The sequence below is a fragment of the Ambystoma mexicanum genome, chromosome 10, assembly GCF_040938575.1.
Source record: "Ambystoma mexicanum isolate Mex_15411 chromosome 10, UKY_AmexF1_1, whole genome shotgun sequence".
In the NCBI taxonomy this organism is placed as follows: Eukaryota; Metazoa; Chordata; class Amphibia; order Caudata; family Ambystomatidae; genus Ambystoma; species Ambystoma mexicanum.
In genome coordinates this window covers 976,839,712-976,864,474 of record NC_090932.1, presented here as the reverse complement: position 1 = coordinate 976,864,474, position 24,763 = coordinate 976,839,712, and positions in this window count along the sequence as shown.

Below are 24,763 nucleotides of genomic sequence, written 5' to 3'. Positions count from 1 at the left end.
TCTAAGCAGAGTCAACATTTTCACGATTCCAAAACACTTTATTTGTGTCATTTCTGATTGTTTATGTTGTTCCTGAAAGTGTGTTGATAGTGGCGATCTTGGGTCTCCATTGCTGATTGCTCTTAAATGTTAGCCTATCCTGGTTTTTAGTTTTCTGATTGTGCTGCCTATGTAAAGTTTGTGACGTGCACATTCTATGTCATATACTACGTACTTGCTATTGCAGTTGATATGGTGTTTCATAGTAGTCTTGGTTCCATTGGGTTTCATTATTTCTTGTTTGGCATTGATCATATGTTTGCAAACCTGACACTGTCCGCACCTATAATTTCCTATTGTTGGAGGCTGAAGCCATAGTTCTGGATCTTGGTGCTTCATTTTCTCAAATGTGTTATTGTCGAAAAATGATGGGCTCAATATCTGTTTCAAGTTCTTACATTTTCGGAAAGTAATGCTGGGTTAGTCATGCAAAATTGAGTGCATGTCTGTGTCTGCACATAATATGTTCCAATTTCTTTGTAGGATTTCTTTTTTTATTACTGAGTTGTTTGTACTGTAGGTTGTGATGAATCTTATTTTGGTCGATTGTAATGGTATTTGTTGTTTGATCTTATTTTGCAGGACATCACATCTCGGTCTTCTGTTGTTTTTATGAAGTGTTTTGCGTAGATGTTGGGGGCTATATCCTCTTCATTCAAATTTCTCTATTGCTACAGTGGCATGCTTTGAAATCTTCTTGTGTTGTAGTTTTTCTTTGTCCGTATTAATTCTCCACAGGGTATATATTCTGTATAGTATGATGCGGGTGGTTGCTTGAAACATGTAAGATACTGTTGATAGCTGTTGGTTTTGTATATAAAGTGGTATGTATGGTATTGTCTTTGATATAGAGATGAAGATCCAGAAAGTATATGGCTTGTTGGTTGTAATTTATGGTTAATTTCAAGTAGTAGGTGTTATTGTTCAGATATGTGTAATAGTCCATGAGTTGCTTTTCTGTTCCATTCCATATGATAATGATGTCATTGATATATCTGCCCCAGAAGATGATCTTATTGTGTTTTGTAAAGTCTTGATGTTGCCATGCATATTGTGTCTCAAAATGTCCCATATAGAGATTGGCATACAGAGGTGTGAATTTCGCACCCATTGCTGCCCCTTGGGTTTGTTTGAACAAATGTCCTCCAAAACAGAAAATGTTGTTAGTAAGGGTAAAATTGAGCATCTCTAAGATCATTAGATTCTGGTCCTGAAAAGATATTGAAAGTGTTTTGAGAAAATGATTAGTAGCAGAGATTCCTTTTTCGTGCAGTATACTTGTGCATAGTGCAGTGACATCTAGGGTCACAAACCAGTACTCTGCTTCCCAATGGATTGTTTCTAGTTGTTCTATCGTATGTGTGGTGTCTTTTATGTACGAGGTTAGTCCTGCTGCAAGCAGTTGTAGGTGATGATCTATATATTCTGAGATCCTCTCCATTAATGATCCAATACTGTTTATTATAGGTCGAGATTATGGTAGGTCTGAAAAGGGTTTGTGTATTTTGGGTACAAAATATATGGTTGGAAGAATTGGATGTGATACACTCATGTACAGGTGTTCTTATTCTGTCAATAGACCTTGATATTTCGAGTGTAAGCTCATGAGGTTCCAATCCTGCTGTAGTTGTATTATTGGGTTTGAGGTGAGTTTGTGATGGCATTCAGTATTATTTAGTTGTTCCATGGCTATTTTTACATAATCTTCTGTATTGCATAGGACGATATTTCCTCCTTTGTCTGAAATCTTAACAGTGATACCATAGTTTTCTTTGAGTTGTCTGAGAGTTTGTTGTTGGGGTTGACTTAAATTGTGTTTAACTTTGGGTATGGTTCCCTTTAGATACAGTTGTCTTAGCTCTTGTTGGACCACCTTGAAAAACAGATCTATTGTATTGTCAGTGTCCAATATAGGGAGAAAACAAGATCTGGGTTTTAGCTTGGTTTCTTGTGAGAGTCCCAAAGTGATTCCTTGTTCCTGTGAGAAGGATTCAGTGGTTTAGATGTCCTCTGTTTCTGCCAGGTTTAATAGACTAATAGTGTTTTCCACATATGTTGTGGACAGTTCTGAGCTTATGTCTGTACTGGTGCTTTTGTGTGGTATTGGAGCCTTCAGAAAGTATTTTTTAAGTTTATTTTTTTCTACCGAAATGGTATAGGTCAATGGTGGTCTCAAAATAATCATATTTGTCGGTGGGGCGGAATGTCAGCCCTTTGTTTAATACTATGATTAGATTTTGAGGTAATTCCTGCTTTGTTAGGTTGATTACTAGGTTTTCTTCGCTGGCTGCTGATTCTTTGATCTTGTTTGTATGCCATCATTTTTGTTGTGAAAATCTTCTTTGTTTGTGGCCTTGTACCCTTTTTCCCCTCCTGGTTCTTTTTGATTATGATTGTGTGTCGAAGTATATCCCCATTTTTTTATATGTCCTGTATTTTTGCGAGGGCAATGCCTAGACACCTGTAGGCAGGAGGTGCAGTACTATTTCTGTGCAAAGCAAGGCACTGATAAAGTAGTCTCTGCTCCAAAATCAGCCTAGGAATTAAATTTCTCAAGTTCTCAATCAAGTTCTCTCCATGCCCACCTTCACCTCCAGGCATGCAGACCCCTGGATTTACCAATCATCAATGTAGGGATATACAGAATCCCCTTCTGGTGTAATAATCCCTTAAGCAGGACCACAAACCTGGTGAATACCCTTCTAGCTGATCAGAGCCCAAAACAGAGAACTTGGCACTGGAAGTGGTTTTGACGTACAGTAAATCGTAGATATTGGAAGAATTGATGGATTAATGGCAACATGTAGATTTGCACCCATGAAGTCCAATGAGGGCAACTAATCCCTGGGGTCTACCATCAGGATAATCCTTTGCAGGGTCGCCATCTTGAACATACATTTTTGGATGGAGTGGTTTACCCCATTGTGGCTGAAGACAATGCAAAACCTCTGGGCATCTTCTGCAACAGAAATACAATGGTGTGGCAACCAATTCCTCATTGGTATGTTGCCATCTCGCTGAATGCTCCCTTGTCTACCAGAATCTGAATTTCCATCAGCAAAACTGCCTTATACACCAGATTTCACAGCCAGGGAGTTACCACCATTCCTATCTCCGCTTAGGGATCCCTGAAAACCAGTTGATAGCCATGCTTGATAATACTCAATGCCCATGGTTGGCAGGTTCTCCTTCCTCAGGTCTGCCAGAACTGTTAATTCATGGCCTCCACCTTGGGCCTCTGGCATAGTCAGAAATGTTGAAGTTGTTTGAATGGGGAGGCCTCACTTCTGGTGTATTCGGAGATTCCCTCCATTTCCGTCAGAAGATTGGCTTACAGACCCCCACATTTTGATCCATAATGAGATCTCGAGGAAGTGTTTAAATGGTTCTCTTTGGCTGTGTCCAGGGGCATTTACTGACGGTCCCTGCATGTTTGTGAACCCTGTGGAATTTCTCCACTAACTCATCCACAAACAACGTCTCATCCTGAAAGTGGTGATGGAGTGTTACCATTTTCTGAGCATTACCTGTTTTCCAGTCTTTAACATGTGGATGTCCGTGGGATGAAACTGTGATAGCCACAGTCAGTTATGCTGCCCTAAGAGGATCATATACCAGTTCCAATAATAATGCCTGCATGTTGCTGCCCTGTGTCAAGCTAGAGTAGTCAGCTCCCATCTCCATCTTCCCATACAGATACTTTCAAATACTCTAGAAGAGTTGTTACTGTGTAATGCAACATGGTGCCACTATGTAAGGACAGATGGGCTCCTGCAAAGGCCTTTTTGTGGGCAGATTCAATTTAGCAGTTTACTGCATCCCTGACTGCAGCCTCCTCTGCTGACATTGAAGGTCTCCCTTTGAGACTGAATAGCAGGAGGAGGCAGAAGATGAAGATGAAGAAGAGGTAGCCCCCTTCCTTTCTCCCTCTTTGATCTAGCCATGTCCTCATGGGGAGCCACTCTAATGAGTCTAAGAAATCTGGCTTCCACTATGGCTGAGTCCTAAGCTCTTTTCCTGTGGTGGGAGTCCCCAGTACCTGTTGATGAGGAAGCCCCAGACACATAATGTCTTTTCTCAGTGTGCTGTAGAACAACAAGGAGGCTCTGAATTTTAACTGAGGCTCTGCATTTTAGCCAAGTTATCATTTCACCAAAAAATGAAAATTGATCAACAAGATTGTGAGATTTTGGGCTGAATCTGGTGTGAGTCAGTATTGTTAGTGCATAGAAACTGGGGTTTGAATTTTGAAGTACATATATGCTGGTATTGTCAGTAGCACTGCATCATGGGAATATGGACTGAGTTGCAATGAAATATAAAACAAAATATGTACTGACTCATTAACATCCCCAAATTACTAATATATCCCCACACTAATTTTAAAGGCAACTCAGTCCATAGCCCTGAGGTGCAAAATATTGTTGCAGAAATATTGATGACAAGCCGGCTCATTTCAATAGAGAATACATGTGCAGAATGAAAGCTGTTTCTTGCAAAGAAAAGATGATGAATGTGAAGTCTGTTTTGCTCAAAACAAGCTTATTGCTTAAAGGTCTTTCAGAACAGGAACCAGCACAAAGGAATTTAGCCATTTGCATCTGTTTACTGCTGCCTGGATCTCTGTGCAGAGGTGACAGGCTGAACACATGTTACGTGGAATGTCTAGTGGGTTGGCTGATTGAGAGGGAGTTTCTGATTGATGGGATGACATCAACAAAAGAGGCAGGAATATTGTATGTTCATTCATGCCGAGAGGAACAGAAAACAGATAAAGATGTTCTCCAGTGCGGGCTCTGTCCAGGCAGTTGGAGGGGTCCTGATCTTACTGTGATGGGGGCACCTAGAATCAAGCATTATTCTTGGTAAGATTTTAGTGAAAATTAGGGTCACGTTTGGTGTCTGTGGGTGCATTTTACAGGTAATTGCAGACTATGGAATTCTGTGTTACATTAACAAACATCAGTAGTTATTTGTCATGTGTTCTTCACCACCCAAGTAGCAAGCTTCAAATATAACCGAAGGCATTGAGCTGCGCAAAGCGAATGCTATCTTTCTATGTCGATAGGCATGTTTTGAATTGCAATACGAAAAAGGGTGCCCAAAGTCCATTGTGGGAAAAAAGCTCATTTATCGAGGTGGAAGCAACTGCAAATGAATTGTATTTGTGGATATTTCATGTTCATGTTTCAATCACAGGAAATGTCATGTGGAAACACTGTGCATTGCATGTTTTCTTTTTTGCATCATTTTAATTCCTTATTAAGGAAAGAAGTAAGTTAGCCTTGGTCTGTTTATTATATGGCCTGGTTATTTGTGCTAGAATACAGATACAGGCAGGTGGTAATTGCATCGTGCCGCACGTGGTATTTCCATTTTACCACATTTGCTAAAATGCAAAACATAACTGGTCACTGCGAACGAGCTCATCTCTGGGGCTGTTTAAATGAAAAACAGAATTCAGGTGTCCTGGTAAGTGTATTCTGGATAACCACCAAAGTGGTATTGTAGATAAAATACCACATAATGATGAAATTGTGATTTAGGCCGCACCAGGTCCGCTCTTGGCTTACCATTTATAATCCCAATATAAGAATAAGACGGCAGTCCTGTATATATTTAGGGCTCACTAAAATACCACAAAATACCCCAACAGGCACCCCAAAAATACTGCAAGATATCTCCATTAGTGTCTTCCCATATCTGCAACCTCCACAGCTCGGACCACATTGATTGGGATCCTGATCAACTATACATGCTATTCTAGCCCAATAGCCGAAGACTGCCAGCCAATGTGGTCCTACGCCTGCACCAGACCCTCACCATTGAGGAATTCTGGCAGGGCTCATTTCTGGCTATGGCTCTGCCGCTTAGCTCTAAGATGGCTGTGTACCGTTGATGTGCCTTTGAAGAATGGGAGGCCCTGTGTCCTGCCCATAACAGATGTTACCTGCTTCCTGCAGCAGTAGAGGCTACTTCCCTATGTGCTCCATCCCCAGCCTGCCTCCCCCTCACTCACTTGGTGCTCGGGGAGGGCCCGTGCCCTGTATATCTACTGGATCTTGCCTTTTCCAAGGATCCTTCAGCAGAACCCCCGTCTGGGTTCCCCTGCACCACATGTCCCCTAGGCCACTCTTGGTGCCCGACCAAGCACAACCCTCTAGATGGCCCTACTCACCTGGGGACCTTTTGATTAGGGGGCTTCCTGTCCCTGGTTCCCCTACCCCAGGTTCCAGGTCCCACCCAACAGGCAGGGTGGGAGCTAATCTGTGAGCCCCTACAGCATAGAACACCACCAATGCATGGCCATCCCAGCAGGTCATGGCGATCAATGCTGCAGAATCACAGAAAAACAACAGAAGGTATGAAGATAACAACCCTTATAGGGTAGGGAGGCGAGGGTCCTATCTTGTGGGTTGAGTTAGAATGGGATTGCTGGTGGGAAGGACAGACCCTTCATGAGTAAGTACTAGGACGAAGAAGAGGACTTGGAGGTAATATCAGCTCTTGTATCAGTGTCTGAATGACTAAAAATAGCCTTGAGAGTGCATAGGGGGTGTTTCCTGTGCGTTAGCGCCTTAAATAAAACATGTACCCATTAAACAGTACATGCAGTGTGTATTCATATATATCACTGACTTATTGGAGAGTGCTGGCCTATGGTGCTAGGCTATGAGGCCTGTAGTGCAAGTTTAGGCAAAAGTAGTTAAAAAAATGAATGGGTCACCAGATTTCAGACCAAAGGGACGACGGCAGTGAATAGGAAATGGATGCGTGTATGTGTTTATCTGTAAGAGACGAAGATGCAGCTGTTTTGGGCTTCGACAACATGCACCCCAACAGTTCCACCCCACGGGGCGCCTGTTCCTCCACCAACCCACCCCCCTGTACATGCGTGCAGCATGACTAAAGCCCAAGAGCCCTCCATTTCCCCCGCTAATGGTATTCGGCCCTTCCTGTCCCTTCCGAGCGCTCATTAACTTCAGCTTCTTAAGAACTCCAAGAACTGAGCCGGGGAAGGAGTCGGGTTTCTTATGGGGAATCTGTCAGCAAAGAACTTGGAGAATTCTGTCTGCTTTTAACTGAAAACACCCACTGAGGAAAGGACTCCAGATAAATGCTCCCAGGCCCGGAGGTTCGTTTAACGTATTCCTCTGCTGAGTGAAGGGTTTACTTCCACCTCTCGGTTCCCCTCCCATCGCCCTCCCTTGCTCTCATTGCTCTACCCTCACTCCCTTTCTATTCACCCCCCTGCTCTGTTTTTTTCTTTACATTTCTTACCTCCGCTTCACCCCACTTGCCCTCTTTCTTCAACGCCACAGTTTAATGTGACCTCTTCTGCTTCCCTCCTCACAGCTGACCAAATGTGCGTTTTCCATGTAATAGTCTCTTCCACGAACCCTCTCGCTTTTATTCCTCTTTCTTGATGTACATAACGTCTTTCTTTATCCAACACTTTTTTAAAGACTCTTTTTTTCTGCGCTCTCAGCTCCCCTCCCTTGCTTCCATGTCCCTCACTATGTTTCTTTACTTGCTGCCATCAGTTATTTTTGTTTTCATCTCACTCTCTACTTTCATCCCTTACTTTTTTTTCAGGTGCATCTCACGGTTCTATGCATGCATCGTCTTCTTGATTTTCGCAATATACATATTTTATTTTTCCTCTCCTTCCCTTCTATTCTCTATTGCTCAATTCCGTCTTTCAATATTTGATTCTCGCCCACTTTCTCTTGCCTGTCACTCATTTCTTTTTATTTTGTATGCTCGTGCGAATGGTCTTGTGGAGAAAATTCAGAGCATGCAGTTGGAAAATCAAGCTTTTAATCCTAATGTTTGTAATTTATGCAAAGATATTGTGTTTTTTGGTGCAATCACTTTAAACTCAGTGAACCTCAAATTGTAAATATGTGTAAAGGAAATCATGAAATATGCAAAACCAACAGTGCAGTGTGCCCCACATACGTGTTCTCAATCCTCTGAACTCTTTGACACATCTGTGCTGCTCTGATATGCTTTCAACTGGACCGCACGCAAGCTACAATATTATTATTATTATTATCATCACTATTGTTGCTTTAAAATGTTTCTGGTTTTCTAGTGGTGAGGGCCACACTATTTAAAATACCTCTAATGACTCTTCTTAGGATAGTCAACACCTTGCTCAGCAAGGGTATGTTCCCAGACGTCCAAAGAATTTGGACATATACGTGCACTCCTATAAAACACCCTCAACCTGGAAGACCTAACAAACTACATGCCTCTCACCACTCACCCAATGTTTAGCAAAGTCATTAAGAAGGAAGTTGCTAATCAACTACTTGCAAAGATCGAGCTAGTTGGTCTGTTCCCTGACTACCAACCGGGTCTCGCTCAAAATGTAACACTTAAAGCATCATTCATGCAGTCGACGATGCACTTCAGATTACTGATAACAGCGCCTCGTAAATATAAGCCATACCCGAGTTAGGGTATGGTGGGCAGCATCTTTCAGAGTTTTCCTAGCCACATTAAATTGATTTCGCACATGTAACCGCCCTGGCACCCAGTTCAGCTGTGGAAGGATTATGTGCAATCCTCCCAGACAAGGCCCACTCCTGTCCACTTGGGGGATTGCTTCTCTTTGTTCATTTGTAAAGGGCAAGTAACACCCTTTCCCCACAGACAGCAACTCCGCAAGACGCTGGCATGGGAACAGAAACCAAGAGACACACACATTCACAGAGAGCCAGTTCTCACACCGGAGGCTGCCTTTGTAAAGACCTTTGATCCTATTGAGAGGTGAAGGGGTGGAGTTAGGATGAGCCAGAGAGGGAAATGCACAGTTTATGGAGGGTTCTGCCTTTTTGACTCTCTCTGCTTCGCTTTCCTGTCGCCTCCACTTCCTCTGGATCAAAGTACTTTGAGTGTGACATCATGATGACAAAGTCTACTCTTTTCAAGAGCAGGGCTTGGGCCCCTGAAGCAGGCTAGCTTCACCTTGGGAATCGTGCATATAAAAGAAGGGGTTTCACACCACTTTTTTGAATCATGTATTGAATGATTTGATCTCATCTTGAACCATCCTGAAGATTTCACTGGACCCTGCAGAGAGAGCAGTCCCCGCCAAAGTCCTCCAGTTGTGAACTGGCGGCAGGTGTTCCAAGGCAAAGACCAGCTCTGTCCCCTATCTACCACCAGGGACCTTTGGGGGTGATCTGCTGCTAGAAAATGACATGCCTCTCTGCCAGCCACCGCAGTGTCCAGGGCCTCATTTTTCTGGAGGACCCCTGCAGTTTTGAGCCAGCCTCCACTTTGTTTGGGAACCCGACAACAAGAATCCATCTTGTCCCTGAGTAGCTGGAGTGGGACTGAAAGCAACCTAAGAAGTGACCTGCTGCTAGAGCAAGACCGTCTCTCTGGTAGCCACAGCGGTAGCCAGGACCTTACTTTGTTGGAGGACCCCTGTAGTTGTGTGCCAGTCTACCTCATGTTTGAGAGCGTATACAAATGACTCATCTTGTCCCCCAGCCACTGTCTTGCGACTCACAGTATTGTGAGAGCCAATACAGATGAGAACCTAGTGTTGAGATCTTTGCTTATTCTGTGCTCTTTCCTTGGGGGTAGATTTTGTGTAGTGTTTTTCTAGTTAGTTATTATTGTATCTAGAGTGTTTAATTAAAGTGTATATATTTTTATATAACCTTGATTGGACATTCCTTTATTTTTTACTATTATACTTTGTTGTTTGGGTCTCTACTGAATCACATGGACAGCCCTCTTAAAAGTATAGCCTTCCTTTGGCCTATGTTGCCACAACAGTCAAAGGAGGTATATCCCTTGACTGCACCTGTTTTGACGTTATGATTGTGTTGGCTCTAAACTTGTAAACGTGAGAGGGCTGATTAAGGCGTGTTAGCCTCTACCCATCCTTGTACACCACCCCATCACCTGTGCAGTCCGTCAGGGTTCCATTCTCTCTCTCCCATCATGTTTAACATCTGTATGTAACTGCTGGGCTGACCTTTGGACAACCCCAACATTGTGGTACACCAGCATGCAGATGACAAACAGTTGTACTAAAGGTCAAGTGCCAACAAGGTATTACTTGCCTTCACTCTTTCCTAGAAACCATTCAAAATGTCTGTGACAAGTGACTACATAAAGCACATCCCCAACAAGACCAAATCCATAATTCTAGGAATCCTCTACAAGCAGTAAACCACTCAAATGAGGCTGGACGAAATGTGGTTGGACTGGTACAATGCTCAGCTCACCCAATCAGCGAAATCCCTGGGCATCATTGTGGAAAGCAATCCATCATTCCAAAAAAACACATGGCTAAAAAGGATGAATCAGCTTGGAATCAGCCCTTTCTACTCTGCAAGATCAAGCCCTTCCTCAAGCCTCAGGACTTCCAAACAGTGATGCATATCTACAGAAGTAACACCCTGCTCAAAGGGTTCCCAGCTGCTGACCTGGCACCCCTGAAAGTGGCCCACCATGTTGTGAATGGCCTCATTACTTGTTTAAAGAAATGTGATAACAGCACCCACAACTTGCACAAATTACATTGGCTCCCCATCCTGGTTCATTTCTGGGTCAAAAACACATGCCTAACCTTCAAAACAACCACGACCGTACGCATGTCTATCTCACAGCCAAACTAAATGCTTCCAGTGGAGCACGAGTAGTATAGCTCAGTGTCAACGCGCCCGTCTTGGTAACAAGACAACACAGGTTCGAATCACGGGTTTGTTCTTAGAAACCTCTTCGCTATTAAGTGCGTTATAACGTGGTAATCTCACAAAAAGACCAGACTCGTAACTACATTGGCATGCAGAGAGAAAAGTAGTAAACAGTGTGTCACATGCTATGCTTCTGTCCCGTTAGCAATTAAGTGTTCTTCATGAGTCCTTCAGATTAGGAAAGAAATAAACATCTGTGTCTTCCAATCATACCTTGATGTAACCTGGATTCCGGCTATTTTGTGCTCTTCCCCACTGGTATATTGCACTGTAATAATTATTATGAATGTTTACTTGATGACTTATTCAATGCTCGGTTCACTTATTTTCTATATGAACACTACAGCGCTCTTGCTCACAAGCTAGGATCACCTTATAAAAACATGAATACTCATTGACCTCGTTCCATCACCTTTTTTCAGCGCATCACAACAGCTTTTGAACAACTGTACACCAGAACAATTCTGAATAAAAACGCACGTGTTGCCTAGCAACACATTTGTACAGACTAGGCATGTGCTTTTCATTTACATTTTTTTTCCGCACCCATCAGTCCTTTAATGAGTTTTTTTTTTTAAAGTGCTGTTTTTCTTTTCTTGAACATGCGCTATGCCCATTTAATTTGTAGACAGCCTTTCTTTTTCTGTTGTAATGTTTGTTTTCTATCAGCTTTGATGATTGCTGCAAAACAAAGCATGACAAATATGCAGGCTGAGTGGAATAATTAAATAATTAAACACTTTAGATTTGAACACAAATCATCTCCAGTGGACCATGCCGTTTTTGATCTTATGGTATGCAGAAGGTGTACTGCAAGTTGATGTTTCAAGGTTTATTTAAGACATGTTTTATTTTTTATTTCCTGTGCAAACTGACATGCACACATGCTGAAAATATATTTTAAAAAGAAGACACAAATATGTTGTTCTATTCACGGTGCAAGCGTGTTAGAAATGGAAGAAACGTTTAACATGCCCCGTTGTCCTCTGGGTACTCAACAGTCACAGCGTGGGTAATGTGGCATATTTTCGGGCCTCGTGAGGATGGCAGTGGCGTGTACTCTTTGGCAATGCATTTATTTGGAAAATTTGGCCCACGTCGAACAAAAATCACATGCTTTTAGTTTCCCATCGAACTGGTTCGCCCAGCACCGCATATACTAGAACAAATCTCCTATCCTTCCGTATCAATGTCTTATTGGCTTTCTTTCTCTAGGTTGTCTTTTTTTAAAAGACAAAGTATGAGTCATTGGATGCAAAAAGAAATGTGGGCGCTTGTCCCATGAAAGTGGAACTAGTGGGATCTTTCCCAGCTCTTCCCAGGAGGCGTGGATATCAGCCGAGTTATTACAGAAAGTAATAGACTGGAAAGGCTTTTAAGTGCTTCATAAATAAACAAACAACCCTAAGAAACTCAAGAGGGAACAACTGTTAAACATTTTTCCAATCATAGTTGCCCCCTGGATTCGGGTCTTTGGCGATGCACAAGTGCATTCAACAGCTAGCAATGTGCACACGCAAATGAGGTCCTGAGAAGCAGCCCCCCGCCCGCCCTCCAATTGGCTTCCCACTTAGAACCATCAGTAACCAATTTGCTGTGAACATAATGGGGATTAGAGGTTGCACAAGTCCTCTTGGCGCTGCTGAAGGGGAAAGGCAACAACAATAGGATTGCCCCCCCACCCCCTCTCGAATGTTCTCCAAAATAATCTGACGAGATTCCTATTTCATGACTGTGGTCTAGTGCCCTGTGGTGATAAATAGGACAGTCTGCACGCAGGGACGTCATTTCACCAAAATGCTAGGGGTAGTGGAAGTGACATCACAGGACCCTTGACCTCTGATGACATCACAGGAAGTGATGTAATTTGACCCCAGCCCAAAGTGACATCACGGAAGCGATGGAACATGACCTTTCACCCCTCGCCAAAACAGGAAGTGGCATCACATAGCATTGTTACTAAGTACACTACGAACAATATGGTTAAGATATCACTGTAAAGTGATACACTTTTCATACACTGATACGCTTATGCGCACTGATATCATTAATGTCAGTGTGTATAGGCCCATATTACCAAATCATTGTGAATGCAAATAGATATCCAAGGTCAAACTATAATGATGTGTTCTTATATAGAACTTATGCTTAAGCGCTTAATATAGAGCACATATACATACAATATTACCCAACCTGTGTTGGTACTCATTTATCAACCTCAGCAGGATGAATGACTGAGTTGACCTTGCTGGGAGTCGAACCTGCACATCACACACACATTGCAGCAGCCAGCGCTCAACCCACTGAGCTATCTTACCGGCTATAGCTATCAGAAAACCAGCAACTCCAGAAACAAAGAGCCACATGCTGCTGGCCAAAGCCCATGAGCCTCAATCTAAAATAAAATAAGAAATAAAAGATGTGTTTCTTTTTTTTTTACGGGTAGCAAGGGAGACCTCAGGGGTCGCTGTTGCTACCCCTGGCGACCCCTAAATGACGTCCATGTCTGCACGGATCGGTACGCTGATGTGGGGGAATGTCGAGGGGGCACGCAGGCACCCTCGGTCATGTGAACACTAACTAATTAAGAGAACATTCAAGAGAAACGGTTCTGGATTTAGGCACACGTTATTTTTTCCTGCCTGTTCCTGGTCAGGCCACGCTGTCACCTCCACACCTCCTGTGAGTTTCTGCACTACTCCCCCGCCCCATCTCGCCTGAGACCCACCAGTCCCAGCATAGCAGGCCCCCCCAGAGACTCTCACATACCACCAATTAACACTGTCTTTGCCACGATAGAACATTTAAATGGGAGTGTATTTGTAAGTGATGGTTAATTAGAGTAACCATTGTTTTCGACAAGAGCTTAATTGTATGTTTCACTGATTCGAAGTGCAATCGTCACATTTGTTTTTGAAATAGCACACGTAAAGCACGAGTAAGCTATTCAGTGTTGTGCCTTTGTTCAAGACAATTAAAATGCACCTGTCCAATAAATGCCACTTTAAAAAGTATTTTTGTTTGTTTGTGTGCAATGTTACATTCTATGCATATCAAATACGAAGCATCCATTTGTGAAACAGTGAAAAACAACCAGGTACATGTATCTTGCAGAATTTTCTGTTGTGCATTTTTTATGTTATGTTATGTTATTTAATTTGTAAAGCGCACCAGGTACCCTGGGGCTTAAGGGTGCTGAGACAAAAAAGACGGACACAATTAACACCAAGAGCAGAGAGAGAGTGGAACAGAACGGGAGATATCAGGAGCAGGCATAAGGAACAAAAATCCATGTCAATGTTTAGGAAAACAAGGCCGTTTTAAGTCCTTTCTTAAAGACTTCCGTCGATGTTCTGTACGGCTCTTAGCATGGGGCTGAGAGAGTTCCAGGACTGAGGTGCTGCAAATACAAGTGCAGCATCTCTTGATTTCTTAGACTTAGGACGAGGGACCAGAAGGGTATGCGATAATGAGTTCTTTCAAATAGGCTAGCATAGAGCCATGCACACATTTATGTGTGATGAGAAGCAGTCTAAATGATACCCTGGCCTGAACAGGCAGCCAGTGTAGGCTTCTGCGTGCTTCTGACACGTGGTCTCTTTTAGCAAGGCGTTTGACAACTCGAACAGCACCAGTTGGGATCACCTGAAGTCGATGAAAATCTGATAGGGGTAACCCAACCAGGAGAATACAACAGTAATCGATCTTAGTACCAATGATTGGACTTGCCAGGGTTTCTGAGTTCTTTTCTGACACAAATGGTCTGAGGCAACAGAAGAGTTTAATGTAATAGGAGGCTGAGGAGACCAGACTACCTGAGCCTTCATATTAAGATTTTTATCCAAATAAATCCCCAAAGTTTTTACTTTGGTCCTAACTTCTATTATACAATTGTCAATAATAAAGTTCTTATAACCAGGGCCCAACTTCGGAAGGTTGATTTCTGATCCTACTAGAAGGAGCTCGGTTTTAGCACTATTAATTGCTAGGCCGCTTGTTACCATCCAGTCCTGGATTTTTTAATAAAGAGAGTTGATCAATAACTCATCCTCCACGTGAATGCCTGTTAATGGAATAACACACTGTGTGTCATCTGCATAGTTTGCAAACATGATCCCTTCCTCTTCCAGCATTTCGAAGAAGGGGATGATAAAGATGTTATAAAAACAGGGAGACACACAGGCCCCCTCTGCGACACCGTACAGAAGTGGAAACAGTTTTGCTTCTGCACCATCGCTGCCCACTCTGACCTGCCTACCCTTCAAGAAGGAGATGGTCCAGTCCACAGCCCCTTGAGAAAAATTAGCATTGTTTATTAACCTGGTGGATAGAATGGAATGATCCACCAGGTCAAAAGCAGCTGATAAATTGGGGATCATAAGTAGAGAGATATGACCATTGGCCATCCTACGATGAAGATGGGACTTGAGACCCAATAGAGCAGTCTCAGTTCCATGATTGGTATGGAAACCAGATTGATAATCATGATAGATATGATTTTGATCCACAAAAGATGAGATCTGATTATATGCCGCTCTATCCAAGACCTTTAACAGGAAGGTGGTGTTGGTGATAGGTCGATAATTTGTGGCCATCAGAGAGCAGAGGTTAGGTTTCTTCAATAGAGGGGTAATCCATGCATTCTTGATGTTATCTGGCACCTTGTTCGTAGCAAAAGAAGCATTGACAAATTTCGTCAAGGCCGGTTTTAGGGTTGGAGAGCATTCTTTATAACTGAGGAGCATGGATCTCCTTTACAACTAGTGCTTTTTAATTGCAAAATTACCTTGGACAGATCTTGTTCCAAAACAGGTTGAAAACTAAAAATAGGTTGGTCGACAGCTTCATCATTAGCAATCAGTAGATTAGCTGATAGAGCTTGTTCTGTCATAGCAAGCTTTTTTACCTCTATTCCTTCTCTGATTTTGGTGAGCTTGTTGGATATGGCACACTGAATTTCTGGGCACCATGCTGCATCTTTAGAGACAGTTATCTTTTGTGGGACTCGGAGACTGGGATTGCTCCTTCAAAATTTTAAAAAGTTCTTTGGTATTTGACTGAGCATTCAATATTCTCATACTAAAGGAATCTTTTTTAGCTGAAAATATGGCTAATTTATAATGAGATGAGATGTTCTTACAGCTGGCAAGGCTAAGCGGGTCTTTGGAAAGGCGCCATGCATAACACATTTTTTTTTCTTCTGATTTGAGAGCCTTCATGTCATCATTAAACCAAGGATTGTGTATAGCTGAGGGTAGTCGAAAAGTACATTTATAAAACCAAGAAGCCATTTTTAGCCTCATCCATCATTGCATTCTGTTGTTTGTGGTCTTCCATTCAAGATGGGGTTAATAGCACTACAATCAGACTATTTTTGCTTCCTATGTTTTCATAAGGATTTCCATATCAGAGCTGTTTAGTATGATGTATACTCTTTAAGTATGTCAATAATATAAGAGTATTGTTGAAAGTAAAACACATATTTCTACCAACTATAGCTGGGATGATATGTGGTTATTGGTTGACGATTGCTCTCAAATGCCAGCTTCACCAGACTTTACCAAAGTGCGTGACCCCGGACACATCATGTATCTTACTGTGTCTTATCTTCCAAATTAGAAATCCCTCAAAATTGCTACTCAAGAAAAGCTCCACCCATGACATTGCTTTGTTTATAATCACGTTCAGGAGGAGGGGGACAAACTGTCTTTATTGTCATGGAATGCTTTATTGTCATGGAATGTGGTGGGAACTAGAACAGGGTTAGCACACAGAGAGTCAGAGACTGTATTGAATGAGGTAGATGTTATGTTGTTTCAGGAAACATGGTCAAAGGATGAGATCAATGTTGATGGTTGTTTCTCATATTAGTGCATGGCAGAGAGAAACAGGCGAGGGAGAATTTATGGTGGGCTGTATACATTGGTTAAGACCCACTTAGAGAGCAAAAAGTTGATTTTGACAACCTCAGTGCAATATATACTGGTTGTTAAAAACCTTAGACTGGGTCAGGTGGACCTCGTAGTTATACATTTTTATAACAGCGCCCACAAAAAATATGGGAAAAACTTCCTTGAGAGGCTAGCCCTATTGCTGGAAGAGCTATCTGCCAGGTTTCTTATGGGTAATGAGTTGGTAGTTTTGGGTCGAGATTTTAATGCAAAACTGGGGAATGACCTGGAAGATAACCAATATGATCAAACCGAAGATATGGTGGCAGGAATTTCTCCCCAGTTCATGATGGACACTAGGCGCTGTGCAGAAGGGATGCATCTTTGGCATTATTTGTACGAATGTGGACTACGGTCAACAAACGGGCATTTGTGAGGGGACATTCCCGGCATAATTACTTTCTCGTCGGCAATAGGTAGTTCGACGATCGATTATTTCTGTGTATCAAATTGGGTCCTCATAAACGGGTTTTGTGTATTGGGTAATATATGCAGCGACACTTTTCCCATTAAATTAGAGATATAGTCAGTGCTTCTGATGGACAGGTCGAACAGAGTATATTCCTTAGAGGTATGCCTGGACTCCTTGCGGCACAGACTTAAATGGAAGGCGGATAAGAAGGAGGAACTATTGAGAATAGCAGTACTATCAAGTCCACTTGAACTTGAGAATCTGCTTCTCGCGAGAACCAGGGAAACAAGGTGGGAAAAGAAGCAGGTGTTAGTTTGACTCTGACTGTTCGAGAGCTAGGACAAATCTCTTGCTAGCATTAGGGAGTATGGGAACTCCCAAAACTGTTATTATAGGGGCTAGATCTGTTTACAAGAAACCTTGGCAAATAGAATACTGGTAATTGAGGAAGAGGCATGGGAAGCCTAGGTGGTAGCTGCCAAGAACAATGACTCTAAATTGTTCTGGGAAATAGCACAGAGGGGCCTATGATATGGACACCCTGGTCAGTATTGTTCCAGAGAAGGCCTGAGTGGACCATTTCTCAAGCCGTTATAGTCTAAGGCACATGGCTGATGTAGAAGGATCAATATCCGTGGCTAGTATGGGATGTTGTGAGGGGATGGGCACTGAGGCAACTATTTTATTTTTTTCTCGGTGTATGAAATCAAGAAGGCAATCGGTCAACAGCACTGTAACTGTGCTCCAGGCCCGGACAACGTTCCGGCTGACCTATTTGTCGTGGCTCTGGACTTGTGGGCTCCCATACTGACTCAAGGGTTTAATGCAATTTGTGTGAGTGGGCCCATTCCACCATCGTGGCGTATGGCAGTCATTCAACCAATTTATAAAAAAGTGTATTTGGGTTTCTCCTGCTTCATACAGACCAATATCTCTCTTGGACTCCCTATTTAAAATATTAGGTTGTGCCATTTTGGACCAACTGGAGGATTGGGTTACGAGCAATGGAATCCTCTCACTGGTCCCGCTAGGATTTAGGCCGGAATTGGGAAGTTGTGGGATATGCTCAGGTCTATGAATTGCCCAGGCCCTTTAATACATTTGCTGGCCAGGCTGCATGGCTCTACGCAAGCATGTGTCAGATGTGGTATTAATGGGCAATTCACAGGTCCCTCCCCTGTCAAACTGGGGGTTCACCAGGGATGTGTGTTGGCAACCCTGCTCTTTTGTTTATATATAAATGGGCCCATAACCATCGCCTAATGGCTTCTCCTGATGTCCCACAAATGGCAGGTCGGCTGCTGCCAGTTCTAGTATATGCGGATGACTCTGTCCTGATGGCCCGTCTACCAAGATCTCTACAGGGACTAATTTCGGAGTATACCACTTTTATGGAAAAGCTAGACCTGCCAGTAAATGAAGTAAAATCAGCGGCGATGGCTTGCTGGAAGGGGAGAAGGAGGATTCATTTTAGGACCATGCATTGTAGGAATACCGTCATCCAAAGGGTCATCTTATTTGACTACTAGGGGGTCAGATTCTCCGCAAAGGTGGTGCCATGGCCCACGTATTCATGCAGGTATTGAAGTTTAACCAGGCTTTGGGCAGGGTCTTTAGGACTATGTTTATGTTCAAAACCGAACCTATCACATTGTTGCAGCTGTTATATAAGGGTAAAGAGCCATCGGTGGCTAGATTTGGGATAGATCTGTAGGGTGACTCGAAATAGGGTAGCTGCATAGCAACTGAGTATACAATCTCGCTGCAGCTGGTATTACACTGGCTTAGGCTATGTGGTAATGTTAAAGCCACTCTAACACATGAACTGATCATTTTCCTATTAGATATGGATTTGGGAGATAACATTCCAAGGCTGCTCAATATGAAGATAAAGTTGAGGGGGGGTCAATGCCATGCATTTTTACCCTCTGAGCAGCACACTCTTCCGGAGACAGATACATCATTGCACCACATATCTATATGAATCTGTGAGATTAGATAAAGATCATAAGTTGCGAAATCGTGGCCTGATGACTATAATGTCTCTGACTGTTCTGCGCTATTTACTCTGGGCAGAATTCCCTACAGATCTTGTGCTTATATCCAGGGCAAGGTTTAAATGTATTCGCCTAAGGGCCGTGGTGGCAGCATGGTCCAGGGGAAGAGTGGACCAATCCTGTCCGGTATGCGATGCTTCCTATGAGGATTTAGCACACTTGATTTTGTTTTGCCCTGTGTATGCACCGGCTGGAAAGGGGGTTTATACAACCATTATTGAAGGAACAGGGTTTTATACAGTACCAACCTGCATTGATATATTTGTTGTGTGTGGACTCTCCACGCATGGGTCGGTCTCTACTTTCATTTCTGAAAAAAAAACATTGCACCAAAGGAAATGTCTGATGCGTATGGTGCCCTGAAATGAGTTAGTACTCACCATCCAATTAATTGTATCTGTAACTCTTTTTAGATGTCATAATTTGCTGTGTTTTCTTTTTAATGGATGTTTGTTTTACTATGTACTAATTTTTAGATATTTGTGTATTGTGTACTGTTTTGATGGATTGTTCATGCATTTCCGAAATAAACATGATGATGATGAGTATAATCATGTTAATAATCAGGGCATAAGTCGATGGAACACACCTGTATACAGCGTCCACCTTCTGTATTCATTGGGTGGTTGGTGTCCTCCCTGTGTGTTTTCAATGTATTAAAAATAAAATCCTCCCTGCCTCCACTTCAAGCCCAGGTCGCACGTCGGTAAGGCCAGACAGGCACAAAAAACAAACATCTCAAATCACAAAGATGTAAAATGTCATACATTGAAATTCTGGTTACAGCATATGTTTTGTTACAGATTTGTAGACGTAAAAGGTGCACACCTTTTATACTTGGCCAACAATCTTATAGGAACATCTGTTCTCATCACAAATTAGTGCCCTGTGCACTTTCTTCAGTTGGGAAAGACACATTGGTAGAAATCGAGAATATTTCACTTGAGCGTATGTTCACTTTCTGTGACGTCAATTCCCATTGAATACGTTACTTCAGATTCTTCCGACTTCTTTTTTTGGGACTTGAGCCCTGGTAATAGCTTTCATATGTAGGACATCATACATTTCATTTGTCTCCTGACTTACTCCTCAGCACATAGTTTAATTTAACTTTCCATGATCCCCTCATGTATCAAAGACGTATGCCACTCTCTGAGACATCAGTGTGGGAGATGTCCCTGTGATGCCAATACATATGCAAACTTGAGTCCCAACGAGGGCCACCCAGGGCCTCACACATCCTGGGAGTGGACCTGACCATCAAACAGATCCATGAGATGGAGGGTTTCATTTCAAGCTCTATGCTTTTAAAGCAGCACACCTTGTGACAGAAAAGGTGAGAGCACCTACTCCTCGCTGCGTAAATGGAGGTCAGGCATGTAGAACGGTAGCCACTCTGCACAGTAACTATGAAACAGTCTCCTAGCAACTGGCACTACTGCACTATAACCTCAAGATACAGTTTGCCCTGCGTTTTGAGGATGAAGAGTGCTGTGGGTGTTTGGCATGATATCTCTTTCATGTATGCCACCAAACAGATGGCGTGCAGGCAAAGCATTGTGCATGTAAGGTGGTGAACCATCCTGTGTGTATTGCCCCTTTAGGGGGATGTGTCCCTCCCCTTTGCATTTCCCTTTTAAGATGGGCCATGACAGCCCAAGCTAATAAAAGGGAGCCCTGCAGGCATGTGCGTCAGAATGGCTGCAGACTCCAGAAGAGGAGCTCCTGAGTCATGTCTCATTTAATGATGTAGGGTGCAGGCCTACCCGTGGAGGTACAGGCCTGCAGGCCCTGATGCCGTGTGACCCTCGTGCCAGGACGGTGGCAGGGGTCTGCATGGTCAGGGGCCTGGCAGGCTGTGCCCCCACCCCGATGGTGCTGATGCCACATAGCACCAGGGGCCCTGCCAGATGTCAAGGGCAGGCCCCAACCCCCACAGGCACTGGGTCTGTCGTGTGCTGATGTGATCAGCACTCGGGGTGCATGCCGGATGTCCATGGCAGGCAACGCCCAACATTGGCGACAAGGAAGTCGCTCTCTCTTAAGGAAAAAGGAGAATGATGACGACTAGCACACGAAGTGCAATCTCTGCGGCTCTCGTGGACTCCAGTAAAGGTGGGAGAGCGAGAATTGCAGTGGCCGACCCCCACCGGTTGCCAGGATTGGCCTGCGCCCCACCGCCTGTGTTGCGGTGAAGGCCCGGGCCGCCCTGCGGTGAGGAGGCATCCTGCCACCGAAGAAAGGAAGCGGCGTGTGCAGCAGAGGAGGATGTGCCCCCTCCTTCCAAGAATGGAGAAGGCTGCCCCCCGGCCTCGCCCGTGAAGTATGGTGCAGAGGCATCTGCTGCATCAAGGAGGTGAGCTGCACTTCCCCCACCAAGAGGAGTAATGCGCACCCCAGAGGAGGTGTGCATTGGTCGCGTGTGAGACGACGTCTGGCACTGCAGGAGAGGCGGCAGCCCCACCGTGGGAACAGCGCACCCCTAAGGGAGAGGTGGAGAGTGGCCGCTGCCGCGAAAAAGGAAGAAGAGGTGAGGTGGCACCCTGAGGCATCCAGGTGCCGACGCAGCTGCGGTGTTGTGTTGTCCTCCCGCCAGGAGGAGAGCGGTGTTGCCCCGCCCCCAGGCAGGAGGCAAAGAAAGAAAGGTGGCAGCTGTCGCCGTGGTCCTCTTCGGCTGCAGCCCTCTGCAAGGGTGGTGCTTGTGCAGCCCACGGAGGATCCAGCCCACGTCCCGTCCTGCGGCGCTATGCCGAAATGAAAACAACATCCAGAGGGAGATAATGGACCGGCCCCCAGCTGAAACAGTGGGACTGGAGTGCCCACCTCCATGAGTGCCAAGGCGGCCGAGAGCCGCCGTGTAGCGCCCACCTGCCCCACCTCAGCCAGCCTGCCGCATGGTATCCTGAGGGTGAGTGCCCGCCCCCAATTATCCCAGGTGATAAGCAACAAGAGGACCCAGCCTGCACCCCTTCGGCATCCGCCGCAGCGGATGGGTGATCCAGGGAGAGCTGCCGGGACCCCCACTGTCATCCCAGGCCCGGAGGTGAAGGAAATGATGAGCTCCCGTTAAGAGCGAACAAAGGAGGTGAGTGCCCTGACAATGCGGCCACACCTTTCTGAGTAAGGCTGCACTGCCAGATGAGCCTCATGGAAGATCCTGGGCCAGACAGTGAACTGAACGAAGTGCTCTGGTTGGGAGCAGAATATAGGAGGTGGGTCCCCCGGCTTGCGGCCACACTGTCATGTGACGTGGTACCGCCAGACATCCCGGGACCTACAGCAGTGCAGGAGATGAGCATCATAACCAGGCTGCAACCTGCACCGCAGGAAGCTCATGAAGACCCCGGGCCTCAAGGTGGTGACTCGTAGAAGCACTCCGGTGCCAGAGCCCTGGAAAATAAAAGGGCCCCTTTAAAGAGCCCAGCCCAGAGGGGCCAAAAGGACGTGCTGCAGCCTGGAGTGGTACAGCATGGCAAGCAGTTTTCCCGTGCTCCCAGAAGCTTGTGTTGAAAATGGGAATGAGCACTTGCTGTCACTATAACCGCGACCCTCCAGGGCAAACAAGGAAGTGCTCCGTGCCTCCATGCAAGAGCAGCTGAATAATAAACATGTGGCTGCCCACCCCACTCTCAGCGCCACATTACCAGCATCGCCCTGTCACGAGTGTCCCACTACCATGGGTGCGTGCCCTTGTCTGGAGAAGAGAAGGTGCAGGGAAAGAACTGTGCACACCCATGGCAGCCATGTGTCGATAATGTGTGGCATTGCACCGGCACCAACAATGGCTACACCATGTTTGATATGGGGTTTACACCCTTATGCTCCTAAGGGTTCCAGGGTACAAGCATCAAAACATCCTGCGCTCTGTGCACTGTACATCTCACCAGTATTATCAATCATGGAAGGCGGCATACGCACGACGTGAGAGGGTGAAGTCCCTGCAGCACTGGGGAAGAGGCGCTCTGCACTGCCAGGTATTTGGAGAGGTTGAATCCCACTGTGCACCTCTAACACCAGGCAATTCCTGCATGGCCAGCTGGACAAGAACCTGTGCCGTGTATCCGCAGGTGGAAAGTATGGCCAGCAAGAATATAAGTAAACGTCTTCCGGACAGCCTGCCGCAGAAATCAACCTGTTTGCATTGTAAGTGGCCCCAACAATATACCACCACAGTCACCCAGTTTGCCCTACGAGTGGCCTCAACACCATGCGGGCCACTACAGTCACCCTGCCTGCCCCACAGGTGGCCTAGACACCGAGCCACCAAGGTTCCTGAACTGCCTACCACTCCTGTCGCCCTGCATGCCATGCCGTTGTGAGGTCCGACAAACGTGGGCTTGGGGGAGATACCTGCCGACCCCCCTGAGTGCAGCCAACAACTTGTGGCTGACCAAGCCAACATCTTGCAGCAGTGCAGCTGGTAGGGATGGGTTGCAGCTCATCATCAGTGCTTGTGCGCCCTCCTGCACCCTGGAGGAAAGAGACACTCCTGACTGGGGGAGCATCGCAAAGAGGGGGGTGGGCGATGTCCTGTCACCCTGTGCCCAACCTGCAGCACCGTCCCCTATCAACAGCATCAGGAGAAGCCTGGACGCCCTGCAACCTGCGTCTTGCTACCCTGCCTTGAATGTATGGGCAATATGCCGATGTGACCCCTGGTACTCGCCCGGTGCGGTTTTGCCGGCCGTGGACTGTACCATCAAGGGATGTGGACCTGTGGGAAGGGACTCCTGCTCGCACTGCCAATAACATCAAGGGTCTATACCGATGTGGCCCCTGGCACCTTCTGCCATGTGCGGCTTTGCCAGCCTCGAATTGTGCCATCAATGGACCTGGTCACGGGACGCTAATGGAAGATGAACTGGTCTCCTGCAATCCCACCATTGTTTGAAGAGGACTAAGTAAACATGCGTTTCAATGCTGTGAGCCCGCATAGTATTTACATGTTTAAAGTGGTCTCAGTAGAGGACAGTGAGGTGAAGCTGTGATCCTGCATTTGGTAGGGGTGCTCTATATGGTACCAGTGGCTATCCGTAGCATCATGCAATGGTGGCAAGTCCGTACCCCAGGTTAATAAAGGGTGTAATGTGCGGTCCAGCTACTAACCATCCACCGGGGCGTACCTCTGTGACGTTCATCTGAGGTTGATGGGTCGGTAGGTGATACATAGCTAAGAGCGGGTGTCAATAGCACATCCGGTGGGAAGTTGGTCCCACGATTGTGAAGTAATTTCGTTTGGTAACGGGAGGCGAAAAAAATCTGTTACTGTGTAATATTGTTTGTTTTGTTTTTATGAACAAGGAGGGATGTGAGGTGGGGAACCCTCCTGTGTGTTTTGCCCCTTTAAGGGGATGTGTCCCTCCCCTTTGCATTGCCCTTTTAAGATGGGCCATCACTTTGTCATGGCCCAAGCTAATAAAAGGGAGCCCTGCAGGCACGTGCGTCAGAACGACCGCAGACTCCAGAAGAGGAGCTCCTGAGTCGTGTCTCATTTAATGATGTAGGCTGCAGGCCCTGATGCCGTGGGATCCTCGTGCCAGGACGGTGCCAGAGGTCCGTATGTTCAGGGGCCTGGCAGGA